The sequence below is a fragment of the Vicia villosa genome, unplaced genomic scaffold (genome assembly GCF_029867415.1).
Source record: "Vicia villosa cultivar HV-30 ecotype Madison, WI unplaced genomic scaffold, Vvil1.0 ctg.002629F_1_1, whole genome shotgun sequence".
NCBI classification, from domain to species: domain Eukaryota; kingdom Viridiplantae; phylum Streptophyta; class Magnoliopsida; order Fabales; family Fabaceae; genus Vicia; species Vicia villosa.
The window spans coordinates 14627-28128 of NW_026705989.1; positions in this window are offsets into that span (position 1 = coordinate 14627).

Below are 13502 nucleotides of genomic sequence, written 5' to 3' on the forward strand. Positions count from 1 at the left end.
AGGATTAAAAATATCATTCATAATATTTTGAAATTCCGAAGGGGCATTTTTAAGGCCAAAAGGAAGGACATTCCATTCATAATGTCCAAAGGGTACGGTAAAGGCAGTTTTATACTTATCAGATTCATTAATCTGAATTTGCCAATAACCAGATTTCATATCAAACTTAGAGAAGATTAAAGCATTGTTTAATCTATCTAAAAGGTCTTTTTTATTAGGAATAGGATACCTAATCCATCTTAACACCTTATTAAGAGGCTTGTAATTAATAACAAGTCTAGGGACCCCACGTTCTTTTTCAGCAGCATTGTTAACATAAAAAGCTGTACAACTCCAAGGAGATTTGGATTTTCTTATTAATTTTTTCTCTAAAAGAGATTCTATCTCCTTTTTGCATAGCTCCAAATACTCATGGTTCATTTGAGCTGGCCTAGCTTTGGTGGGAATCTGACTTTCGTTAAAGTCATCAAGATAAGGTAAAGAAATAACATGTTTCTTTCTATCCCAAAAAGCATTTGGTAAATCATTACACACTTCATTTTTAAACTGTTGCTCAATCAATTTGATTTGTTCTTTAATCTCATTTTTATTAAGTTGTTCATTAATATTTAATAAACTAATTTCTTCTCTAAGAAAACTTAATTGTTTTTCTTTATTTAAAAGAATACTTTTAACTTCATTAAGCATTTTAATATGAGGGTCAGTAATAAATTCAAAAGTGACCGTCTTACCATTAATCATGGTAGTGATGCCTTTAGTGTCCACATTAATTAAAGGCATAATACTATTTAAAAACGGAGTTCCCAGAATAACTCTATGAGTCATATTTTTTACTAGGATAAAATGGGTAGGTAAGCAAATATCTTGATTACAGACATATGTATTTGGTAATTTATAATTAACCGTTAATTTGTCACCACTAGCTTGGGCAAGGGTTTGAGTGGTTTTGGTATAATATTTGGTAGGAACAATTCCTTCCTGAAGACAATTAAGGTCAGCGCCACTATCAATAAGGGCAACTTCATTTTCTAAAATAAATGTTCTATTAATAACTAAAGTTATTTTAACAAACCATTTTTGAGAAATTACTCTATCAATAAGAGTAAGAAACCTATCATTAGTAGTAGGACTGCTAGTAGAAGATATTTCTTCAACTTTAAGGTTACCTGTTTCAAGTAAGGAAACCCTTTGAGATAATCTTTGATTATCATTTTTTATCTGAGTAATTTCAGATTTTAAAAGATTAATTTCTCTATGTAAATCAGAGAGGGAAACAGGAATTTCACGAACATTTGATTGGTGGAATCTGGATAAAACCTCACTTAATTGGTAAGGGGCTTCAATAATGATAGGAGATTCTTTTTTAGAATTTTCTTGAATTAAGACTTCAAGCATTTTTCTTTTAAGCTTATGGTCAGAGATAGATTCAATAGCTTTTATGGCTTCATCTTGTTCTGTAGTAAGAACATTAAGACCATTCATGTCCACAATAGACTTCCAGTAATCAATTTGATTACATTGACAGTTATTATTGTCAGAATCATCAGAGGAATAATCTGATGATGATTCATAAATCATGTTAATATCTTCATTAGAAGAATTAGTCTCTGATTCAGACTTAATTAAGCAAACTTTCTCAAGTTGAAAACGTAATTGCTCATCCTCAATTTCATTGAGAGCCTTTTTTGTCCAACATTGGTTTGCATAATGACCAGCTTTACCACATTTGTGGCAAGATACATCAAGCATCTTAGCTTTTCTTTTGCCTTTATGATTAAGAGGCTTATCTTTTGGTCTACTTTTATTAAAGTGACTCCTTCTCTTATTCTTTCTATAAGAATTTTTATAACTATCCTTATTTTGATGAGATTTATTTCTGAATATTTTGCCTTTCCTTTTCTTACTTTCTGAAGATTTTCCAAGATCAAAGGCAAATTGATCACAAAATTCACCCATTTGGTGTTTTTCAGAAAGTTTCTGTTTCTTAAGCTGATTTCTAAGCTTAATATCGTTACATAAGGTTAATCCTTCATTAACACAAGTGCTAATAATTTGACCATAAGTAAGATCATGGTAATTAATATTTATCCCATCATTTTTACTTCTTAAAGAATTTCTCACCTTTTCAGAGAAGAAATGGGGTAATCCATCAATAAATTTGGCTTTCCAGTGAATGGAATTTGGAGTTTTTAATTGGTAAACTCTAGACAAAAAGGTATCTTTATACCATCTAAAATGTGTAAGAGAAGGACATCTTAGATTTTGAAGTAAAGTTTGAAGTTTCTCTCCAATAGGGACATTGTTTCCAACAAAATGTTGAAGGATAGAGAGACACAGTGTATAAACCGCATCTTCTTCACCTGTGGTGGCAATACTACTTGCTCCGGTTCCAGGATTTTCAGACTTAACTAATTTCTTATGGTTAAGAATATCTTTTTTCTGACTTTCAGTAATATAATTATCCCACCAGCCTCTTAATTGACCAACAAATCCAGTTGATATGAAAGAGGCAATTTCGCTGTCAGAATTTCCGTGCTGTTTACAAACAGTTGAATACATAATTATTCTATGTATTGTATCAACTATTTGCTTGTCATTTAAACCATCAATATTCCATTCATAAATGGCTTTTCCAGAATATGAATTCTGGTAGGGTTCAGGTTCCTCAAAAAGTACGTCTTGAGGAGAGGGACGTTTATAATAGTATTTTTCTAAGGGTTTAGAGCTATAAACAGGGTTTATCTCATTAGTATCTTGATTATTAATGTCTAAATCTGCAAACATATTTGCTAAATCATTGATGTCTTCTTCATTGGAAGAGTCTTGGTTAGTCATAACCGTTAAATGTAAATCTTTAAGCTTTTTCTCAAGAATGCGAACAAACTCATTACCATTTGTTTCCATTTTAAATCCTTCTATTGGAATAGGAGGTTGAATTATAGGGACATCTAATATTGTAGATGTAGAAGCTTGTTCTGGAGTATTAGGTTTATTAATAAGGTCAATAATAATTTTTTGACGTGCTATTTGTTTATTTAAAAGGTCTTTAATAGATAAAAGCTCTTTTTCTAGAGAAATAAATTGTTCCCCAAGACAAACAAGGTAGGCATTAGTATAATTGTTGGATCTAATTATGGAATTTAACTCTTTTAGAGTAATCTGATTTTGTTCAACCCTTTGTAATTGAAGGGTAAGATAAGGTGTAGCTTCAGTATGAGAACCCAAACTTATTGTTTGTTCTGGGGGAAAAGGAGATTCCATTTTTTCTCCTTGGATACTTTCCCAAGGTTTTTGAAGAACTAAAAGTTCGTTTTTTTTCATAAAAACCAATTCTTCTTTTTGTTTGGTTATATAGTAACTAATAAACCATTTGACAAAGGGAATGAAATCTTGGTTTATAGACATTTGAGTATAGTACTCTTCTTTAAAATTTGCTAACATAGGAGCCGAAAAAGTTTTAAAAAACCATTCTCTAAATTGGGTGTATCTAGTATGCTGAAACTCGTCATTGACAAGGTTTCTTAGATTACTACCTGGAGAATAATCTAACATTATAACGGGAAGTCCATATCTGAGGGAGTAGGTGATTCTACTCTAGGAGGATTTGGTTTTTGATATATACCATGAGGAATTTTGTTTTCACTGAGTCTTATATTTTCAACAACTTCTATTTCTTCTCTTAATTGAGAAGTTGAAGGTCTAGCTAATTGACTGGGAGCAGAATAAAATTCATTTATAGAATTCACAGAATGTCTTCCAGACATGGATCTAGGTATTCTAATCATTCTTTTAGAGTTAAAATTTATTTCTAGATCTCCATCACTTGATTGGATTATTTGATCAACATCCTTATTAAGGATAGGTTCCGGTTCAATGGCCTGAGGGAGGTTCCAGGTTTCTGGAAAATTAATTTCATCCCATTTAAGCAACCTATTAGTTGCAACATTAGAGGTAAGCAAATTTGTTTGAACTAAAGTAGTAGTTCCAGGAAACGATATTTGTTTAGCTTTAGGGTTTAATGTGGTAAGGACTTTGTAATAAACCCTATAACATATAGCCATAATTTCACTACCAGGTTTGAAATTGTAACCATTAGTATGAATAGTTAATTGGAGAGCGTCTAATAGATTTTTATCAGACATGGATAAGCTTATGTTGGGAGAGACATCAAAATAGACTGGTCCATGACACAGACTTGTTTCAATTAAAGCAGCTAAAGATTGTTTAAAATCTTTACATCTACCGTCCCTAATATATCCTAGGATGCTAGTATTTAATCCTAGCAAGGTCAAAGGTTTAACAGCAACTTGTATTAAACCAACATGGATATAATTATAATTTTTAAAAGGAAGTAAATCCTTTTTTGTTAAAAGTTTGATTGTCTGAGTACTTTCAGAAATTTGAATAGTTTGTTCTAAACTTTTTACAGCAAAACGAGATAATATATCTATTTTGCCAAATTTATAAATTTGATTTGAAGGTACTGATGGAATTGTCCATTTATTAAGTTTATCCAAATTTTTTGGATATTCCACAAGTTCTTCATGTTTAATCAAATTATTTTGATGATTATCATCATCTGAATCCATAAATATGGCTGGCTAAGGATGTTGTGGACGATTAGATACCTTAGGTAAAACTAAGTAGGTAAATATAACTCTTGTTCTTAGTACAAATATATCTAGGCAACAAATGATAAGTCATCTTTGCAAACAAAAACATTGTTTAACTATCAACCCGAAGGGATAGAAGGATTTCTCCCAAATCAAAGATGTCCAATGTTTTTCAGCAAAAATTTCTTTTTAAAATCATCTTAACACTCCCTTTCCTGGGAAAAAACGATGAATATAAGAAAACACTAAAAAACATTTTCAGTTTTGAAAAAACTCTTACAACTTGTTGCCATAATATAAATTTACTAATAACAAGCGAAAAACCTACATACTTAGTTTCAATAATTAAAGGCATAATACTATTATAAACGTCCCTCTCCTCAAGACGTACTTTTTGAGGAACCTGAACCCTACCAGAATTCATATTCTGGAAAAGCCATTTATGAATGGAATATTGATGGTTTAAATGACAAGCAAATAGTTGATACAATACATAGAATAATTATGTATTCAACTGTTTGTAAACAGCACGGAAATTCTGACAGCGAAATTGCCTCTTTCATATCAACTGGATTTGTTGGTCAATTAAGAGGCTGGTGGGATAATTATATTACTGAAAGTCGGAAAAAAGATATTCTTAACCATAAGAAATTAGTTAAGTCTGAAAATCCTGGAACCGGAGCAAGTAGTATTGCCACCACAGGTGAAGAAGATGCGGTTTATACACTGTGTCTCTCTATCCTTCAACATTTTGTTGGAAACAATGTCCCTATTGGAGAGAAACTTCAAACTTTACTTCAAAATCTAAGATGTCCTTCTCTTACACATTTTAGATGGTATAAAGATACCTTTTTGTCTAGAGTTTACCAATTAAAAACTCCAAATTCCATTCACTGGAAAGCCAAATTTATTGATGGATTACCCCATTTCTTCTCTGAAAAGGTGAGAAATTCTTTAAGAAGTAAAAATGATGGGATAAATATTAATTACCATGATCTTACTTATGGTCAAATTATTAGCACTTGTGTTAATGAAGGATTAACCTTATGTAACGATATTAAGCTTAGAAATCAGCTTAAGAAACAGAAACTTTCTGAAAAACACCAAATGGGTGAATTTTGTGATCAATTTGCCTTTGATCTTGGAAAATCTTCAGAAAGTAAGAAAAGGAAAGGCAAAATATTCAGAAATAAATCTCATCAAAATAAGGATAGTTATAAAAATTCTTATAGAAAGAATAAGAGAAGGAGTCACTTTAATAAAAGTAGACCAAAAGATAAGCCTCTTAATCATAAAGGCAAAAGAAAAGCTAAGATGCTTGATGTATCTTGCCACAAATGTGGTAAAGCTGGTCATTATGCAAACCAATGTTGGACAAAAAAGGCTCTCAATGAAATTGAGGATGAGCAATTACGTTTTCAACTTGAGAAAGTTTGCTTAATTAAGTCTGAATCAGAGACTAATTCTTCTAATGAAGATATTAACATGATTTATGAATCATCATCAGATTATTCCTCGGATGATTCTGACAATAATAACTGTCAATGTAATCAAATTGATTACTGGAAGTCTATTGTGGACATGAATGGTCTTAATGTTCTTACTACAGAACAAGATGAAGCCATAAAAGCTATTGAATCTATCTCTGACCATAAGCTTAAAAGAAAAATGCTTGAAGTCTTAATTCAAGAAAATTCTAAAAAAGAATCTCCTATCATTATTGAAGCCCCTTACCAATTAAGTGAGGTTTTATCCAGATTCCACCAATCAAATGTTCGTGAAATTCCTGTTTCCCTCTCTGATTTACATAGAGAAATTAATCTTTTAAAATCTGAAATTACTCAGATAAAAAATGATAATCAAAGATTATCTCAAAGGGTTTCCTTACTTGAAACAGGTAACCTTAAAGTTGAAGAAATATCTTCTACTAGCAGTCCTACTACTAATGATAGGTTTCTTACTCTTATTGATAGAGTAATTTCTCAAAAATGGTTTGTTAAAATAACTTTAGTTATTAATAGAACATTTATTTTAGAAAATGAAGTTGCCCTTATTGATAGTGGCGCTGACCTTAATTGTCTTCAGGAAGGAATTGTTCCTACCAAATATTATACCAAAACCACTCAAACCCTTGCCCAAGCTAGTGGTGACAAATTAACGGTTAATTATAAATTACCAAATACATATGTCTGTAATCAAGATATTTGCTTACCTACCCATTTTATCCTAGTAAAAAATATGACTCATAGAGTTATTCTGGGAACTCCGTTTTTAAATAGTATTATGCCTTTAATTAATGTGGACACTAAAGGCATCACTACCATGATTAATGGTAAGACGGTCACTTTTGAATTTATTACTGACCCTCATATTAAAATGCTTAATGAAGTTAAAAGTATTCTTTTAAATAAAGAAAAACAATTAAGTTTTCTTAGAGAAGAAATTAGTTTATTAAATATTAATGAACAACTTAATAAAAATGAGATTAAAGAACAAATCAAATTGATTGAGCAACAGTTTAAAAATGAAGTGTGTAATGATTTACCAAATGCTTTTTGGGATAGAAAGAAACATGTTATTTCTTTACCTTATCTTGATGACTTTAACGAAAGTCAGATTCCCACCAAAGCTAGGCCAGCTCAAATGAACCATGAGTATTTGGAGCTATGCAAAAAGGAGATAGAATCTCTTTTAGAGAAAAAATTAATAAGAAAATCCAAATCTCCTTGGAGTTGTACAGCTTTTTATGTTAACAATGCTGCTGAAAAAGAACGTGGGGTCCCTAGACTTGTTATTAATTACAAGCCTCTTAATAAGGTGTTAAGATGGATTAGGTATCCTATTCCTAATAAAAAAGACCTTTTAGATAGATTAAACAATGCTTTAATCTTCTCTAAGTTTGATATGAAATCTGGTTATTGGCAAATTCAGATTAATGAATCTGATAAGTATAAAACTGCCTTTACCGTACCCTTTGGACATTATGAATGGAATGTCCTTCCTTTTGGCCTTAAAAATGCCCCTTCGGAATTTCAAAATATTATGAATGATATTTTTAATCCTTATACAGAATTTATAATTGTTTATATTGATGATGTTTTAGTTTTTTCTAAAACTATAGATCAACATATTAAACATTTGAAAATATTTAAAGGATTAATTAAACATAATGGATTAGTTATATCTGCTCCTAAAATGAAAATTTTTCAAACTAAAGTTAGATTTTTGGGTCATGAAATTGACCAAGGAACAATAGTTCCTATACAAAGAAGTATTGAATTTGCTTCAAAATTCCCCAATATTATTACAGATAAGAAACAATTACAAAGATTCCTTGGTAGTCTTAATTATATAGCAGATTATTATGAAAATCTTGCTAAAGATACTGCCATATTACATGCTAGGCTTAGAAAAAATCCTGGCCCGTGGACTAATGAACATTCTCAGGCAGTCCAAAGAATAAAAAATAAGGTCAAATGTTTGCCTTGTTTATCTCTTGCTAATCCTAAGTATTTCAAAATTGTTGAAACTGACGCTTCAGACTTAGGCTATGGAGGAATCCTTAAACAGGTTATACCTGATACATCAAAAGAAGTATTAGTTAGATTTACTTCTGGAAAATGGAATCCTACTCAATCTAAATATTCTACTATTAAGAAAGAAATGCTTTCTATTATAAAATGTATTTCAAAATTTCAAGATGATCTTCTTAATAAGAAATTCTTATTAAAAATTGATTGCAGCTCAGCTAAATCAATTATTGAAAAAGATGTTAAAAATCTTGTTGCTAAGCAAATTTTTGCTAGCTGGCAATCTCAATTATCTATGTTTGAGTTTGATATTCAACACATTAAAGGTGAAAATAATTCACTTGCTGACTACCTAACTCGTGAATTTTTGCAGGGAAAAAATGATGACCCCATATAGGGGAAGAGGCCGCGGCTATGGCCGTGGTGGAAGAGGGAGTAACAATATGTTACCCCAACCTGAATCAAACATTCCTCTAATAGGGGATTGGACTACAGTTTACAAAGGAAGAAAAATGCAGCAATTACCTGCATCCTCCTCAAAAAAGGAAGATATTGCTTCCTCGTCTAATAAAAATACTTCCTACAAGGAAATTGCGGTTAATAACCCACCTCAAGAACAACTGGATTATTTTGAAAATCCAGTAACTGAAAAAATCATGTATGTTGATGAGGAAGATATTAAGATAAATCCAAATGATGGATGGTCTATCAAAACAAGATACCTCGAATCACGAGGATATCCAGGTCTTCATGGAAAATCTAGGCCTCACCTAGAAATTCTTTTGACTGTTACCGAATCGGTAACAATAACTCATCACTACCAAAACAATAACCCCGAAAGTTTTATAAACTTCAGTAAATGCCATATTAATAAAATCTTGTTACCAAGAGAATGGGGTCTCAACCCAAATGGTGAAAAAGCAATAAGAATTGCTGAAGGAAAGTATATTTACTTTAATTATTGGGACTATGTCCAAGCTTTTACTCAAGCTTTTTTTTACCAAAATCCTAAGAATAAGCATTCATGGTTCTTCTCTATTAATCCAGAATTGATTAATAGACCAGTACCAAATTGGTTTTATGAATGGTGGACAAAATTTGGACCGTCTTTGGAAATATTACCCAAAGAAATACTTGACTTGTACAACCCCTGGTGTGATAATAGTCCACTTATCATAAATATTTTATCTGAAAATTTAATCACAGGTCAATGTCCATTTTTATTCTTTGCTAAATTTCAGATTCCTTGGATATGGAGATGGTCTATCACCATGTCACAAGATAAATTCAATATTCCCATTTTAGAAAGAAATTTCTTTTATAAATGGTGGAACAAGATGAGTTCCGAAGAGATCCAAAATAAAATTATTATGATTCAAGCAGCCATAGCGGAAGATCAAAATAAAAAAGCCAAAGAGCAAAATTCCCAACAAATGTCCATGGGAAATTTGAAGAATTTCTTCCAAAGAAAATATCCAAATGAAACAGAAGAAGAAATTATGGTTAGAACGCTGGATTATATGAAGAATCAATTCTTCTCCACTTTTCCAACAAAAACATCAAGAGATGAAAATTCATCTATGAAGACTAGCTCTTCTATGGGATCCATGGATTCCAATAATTTTGATTGTTTGGCAGGAGAAACCCAAGCAGAGGACCCTACTGCTGAAGATTTTTGGGATGCCATGATTCAATCCATGGCCCAAAAGGCAAAGGATAAAGCCAAAAGATAGTAGAATCTCAAGACATATAGAAATGGACAAGAAAGCATCTTTTCTTGTCGGCCATTTCAAAAAACAAGTCAAGATGAGAATCTTATCTTATGGGAAAAAACAATGCTAAAGACAAAAGCAAAGATAGGAAGGAATCTTATCTCGGTAGAAGGCCCATGCAAGCATCTTTTGTTGGACCATGCAAGCATCTTTTGGAATAGTAACAGAAAATTTCCTGCTTTTGAAAGATAGTTTGTTTTTTGTGAATTATTATTGTGACGATGGGGCCCAATGTGTACCCGGCATTAATAATTCTTCTATGTTTTGTAACCGGCTATCGTAGGTAGCTTTTACCGGCTTGAATAGTAAGCCTTTGTATCCCTATATAAAGGGAATTTCGTTTCGTTTGTAAGCACGCGCAATTTTCAATAATATAACAAAGTTTTTATATAACTCTGTCTCTTATCAACCCACTTCCTTAAAATTCATAAAATTCCGATCCTGCTTCCGCTGAAATACACTTCTTGGTATATATATATATATATATATATATATATATATATATATATATATATATATATATATATATATATATATATATATATATATATAGAGAACAAAATCAGATGCAGAGGGCACGTTTTGGATAGCCAAAAAACTAGGGTTTCAAAGTTTCAAAAGTATCAAAGAAAGGTGAATTTTCGTATTCACCATCCAAGGGAGTATTAATCCAAGACAACCATCCCAATTCATTCCTGGGGTGTTAATAGGTAAGAATGGACCAAGAGCTAAGTACCCTAACGTCAATCATCTTCATCCATGTTATGATTTATATATCTTGCATATTAGCTTGTTTTAATCCAAACTAACCGTGTGCTTAAGTTCCTGGTACAGATTAGAGAAGCTTTGAATCGTTAAAAGGTTGCTTTAACGCATATATAATGATTCACCATTATTGGGGCATATATGTTCTTGCCCTCCGTGTTCATATTTACAGGTTATTTTAAGCTAAATGGACACCATATTCAAGATCAGGAGAAGTTTTTAAGTCGATCTGGGCCGTTATTGTTTTCGTCTATCTCGTTTTTTGCAGCTTTTTATATTTACAGGTTTTGCTACGAACAAGTCGTAGCTAAATTGAAGTTAAAATCGCAGCAAATTATGGGCTGCATGAGGAAGAAGATGAAGCACATTGATATTGACTCCTTGGCCACACATGGCGTTGCGTAATTGGGCAGTCAACAAAAGCCAACTTCTCTCGCCATCCCTAATTGGCCAGTCAGAACTCTCTGGGGCCCGCGCGTGGATTGTTTGACTTTAATCCATATTTTAATTAAGTTTAATTATATATTTCTTTTGCGTTCGACTAACAAATGGCGCATGTGGCACAGTTGGCTGGAGAGGAGAGCGCGCATCCTTCAAGTACTGGGTTCAATCCCCGCGCGTAGTAATCATATTTTTGCTAATTATTTGATTTCAGTTGCCAACAAGTCCTATGCGCCCAATCAACATAGGCTCACCATACGCCTTCACATCTCTACCGCTGGATTCCCATGTTATCTGATCCAAGGAACAAGAGGCGCCTGTCCATGATACTCGCTCAGAAGCGCATCACACAGGATCATAGCTAAGTTTCTCAATTTTTTTTATTTTATTTTTTAATTACATACACCTTTTTCTTATTTTATTTTACTATAATCTTTTTTATTTATTTCTTATTTAATTTATAAATTAGTGTTTATATAATCTTTTGTTATAATAATTATTTATATTTAATCGAAAACATACTTTTGCCGATTTAACTAATTAGGTTGAAAACCAATAATTAATTAACTTAGGTTTTTTAATATATTAACCATGGTTAACTTGTTCCCTAATCAGGGTTGCGAGGTTCGTCATTAGATCACTCTTACACTAAAATTCCTCTTCTTTGTGCCCAATTTTCAGGGTTAACCAAGATCCTTCAGCCACGCGCCACACCAGATCAAAAAGCTAAACTTCAAATTTTTTTGTTTAACATCATTTTATTTTTTTATTTATTTTCCCTTTTGATTAAAATAGGGTTCGCATCAATAGTCAATAAATCTGTAATACACTAACCCTCATTTATTTTCCTTTTAATTTTCAGAATTGATCCAGGGTTCGAGGAAGATCAAGGCATTCAAGGATTTTGATTAATTATTGTTCCCTCTTATTTTCTGCCTTTAATTCCCCTTCCCCGCAGGTGTTTATTGTAATAGCGTAGGACTATTAAACTGTTTTACTTTTCTGCTGTGGTTAGTAATCCTAGGGAGTGCAACTCTGAATTGGACATAGCTCATTAATTACAAGATAAATAATTGAATTTAATCACTTGATTGTGCACCCACATACCTTTAGGGTAATTCCTCTTGTTGCCTTATTACTGTTGCCTGTTGCCTCTAATTATACTAAAAAATAGTAAAGTCCCTCGATTCCGAGGATACCTAAAGCAAGGTTGCCTTTAAAAGATTAAAAATCATCATATGAGATTTAGTCCCTTGATGTTGCCTCGGAAACATGTTGATTGTCCCAATTGCTAAGGTATCCTCGCATGATGCCTAAAAAGATTAATGACTATTCTATCCTTCCCTAAAGACTACCTACCCCTTTATGGTAGGGACAGTTTTATGGTGAACGATACTTTTCTCGATGACCCTTCGACATCCAATGAAAGGACTTCCTACCCTCTTATGGTATGGATAGCCTTTTCAAACCGAAAAGCTATAAGAACAATTTTTCTAACTAAGGGTAAGTGCTCCTGATTGCTTGCTCTATTCAAATTTCAAAATCTTTTCCCACTTCTATTCAAAAAATATTTTCAAAAAGATTATGCTTATTTACAAGCTAAAGTTCTTATTCAAACATTTTCCTATTCACACACTACACTTATTTTCAAACATTCAAAAGTGAGCTAAGCAATTAAGAGCCCATGGATAACCATGGATACAAAGGGTTCTTACACCTTCCCTTTGTATAACCTACCCCCCGAACTCAAAGTCTTTTAAAAAGGTTTTTTTCTGTTCTTTTAGCCTTTTTATAAATTGGATAAAATAAAAGTCGGTGGCGACTCTTGCTTACCGCAACATTTCAAAAAGTCAGTTCTCCCACCGTATTACATGTGTACACAACGTTTAAGAACAATGCACAAAAACAATAAAAGAATGAATAGAAAATTAAGAGCTTGTCGTAATGGTTTGTGCGTGAGAATTCTGCTTTCAAACTTCAGTAGTGTCTTCAATATATAGTGATGCTTTGGATCCATTGAGAGACACACTTCTTCGTTTTTGGAAGGTTGATATAATTCGTTTTAAGTTCTTTCCAATAATAAGGATTCTGTCCGTAGAGTTAAAGTTACAGCCGTTACTAGAAGATCTTGAATTAAATGACTTGTAGCGGAGCTAAGTGTCAGAATATTATGTATCAGAGCATTACGCCAGTGTTTGGTGCAAGAAGCGTTTTCCTTATCAGAGCTTTATCAAAACTTCTGCTTCTAAGAAATTATAGTCAAAACCTGAGCAATCGACAACCTTACTACTTTGATCTTGGAGAGCTTGTTGTAGTGACTTTCAGAACATGATCTTCTTAGAACGGAGATCAAGTAGAAAATATTTCTTGTTCTTGTAGAC